Source organism: Sturnus vulgaris, chromosome 26 (assembly GCF_052056855.1).
Source record: "Sturnus vulgaris isolate bStuVul1 chromosome 26, bStuVul1.hap1, whole genome shotgun sequence".
NCBI classification, from domain to species: Eukaryota; Metazoa; Chordata; class Aves; order Passeriformes; family Sturnidae; genus Sturnus; species Sturnus vulgaris.
Genome location: NC_142268.1, coordinates 3977425 through 3978429, shown reverse-complemented (window position 1 = coordinate 3978429; position 1005 = coordinate 3977425).

Below are 1005 nucleotides of genomic sequence, written 5' to 3'. Positions count from 1 at the left end.
CTTCGCTCCTGCCGAAGCCTCCTGAGCTGTGGTGATTTGGTTAATTGGGCTTTGAGGATGGCAGAGGCCAATTCCCTCCTTGGCTCTGACTCGCAGGGTGGAATTGTTGCTCCTCTCCATTCATCGCTGGCCAGTCCAGGCTGGTCTTAGCCTTGCTGGTCCCTGGCCTCAGGGGCTGTGGGCAGCTGATGCAGAGTGTCCTGTGCCCTTGATGTGCTGTGTGCCAGCTGACCAAGCACCACCTGAGCCATTCGGTGACATTTGCTGCGTCTGACAGCGCTTTTCAAGCAGGGTTTGGCAGCATCTTCTTCACTTTACAGCTGAGGAAACTGAGGGCAGAACTCAGGGAGAAGGAATGGGGCTCAGCACTGAACACCAGGTGGGTCCAACGCCGTGGTTTCGCCTGGACTGGCTCCGTTTGTGCAGGATTTTGTCAGGAGAAATGCCAACAGCTCTCCCAGCCTTGTCGGTTCCACTCCCAACTCCCATCCCTTGCTGCAGCCCAGCGCTTCTGCTGATGGAGGTTCCTGGTGCCTCCTGCTGCTCGCTTGCTCCGGGATGTGGATTTATAATTTCATTGCAGGCACACGCAGCTCGGGCTTTCCCATTTGAGCTTCATCCCCAGCCTCAGCCCTGGATCTGCGCTTAAAACCAGGAGATTTATGTAGCTGGGAAGGAATTCCACTGCTGTTTTAAACAATATCAACTTATCTGCTTAGGAAAAGATGAAAAATCCAGGCATGAAAATTGTGGCTGGTTTAGTTGGGGATGGATTTTTAAGAGGCAGGTGTGGGGGGAGGGTGTGCTGGAGCGATCCACGTCTCATTTCCATTCCCCAGGATGGAAAGGTGATTCTGGCTAATTTGAACGCAGTCATTAAGCTGCTGTATCAAAAGCACAGAGTCAATTAAGCAGCGTCCCCCCCGCCCTGGCTCCACAGGCTGTGCTGTTTTAATCAGGGATGGGGGGAATTGCTGCTGTTTCCACACAGCTCCCGATCCCAGT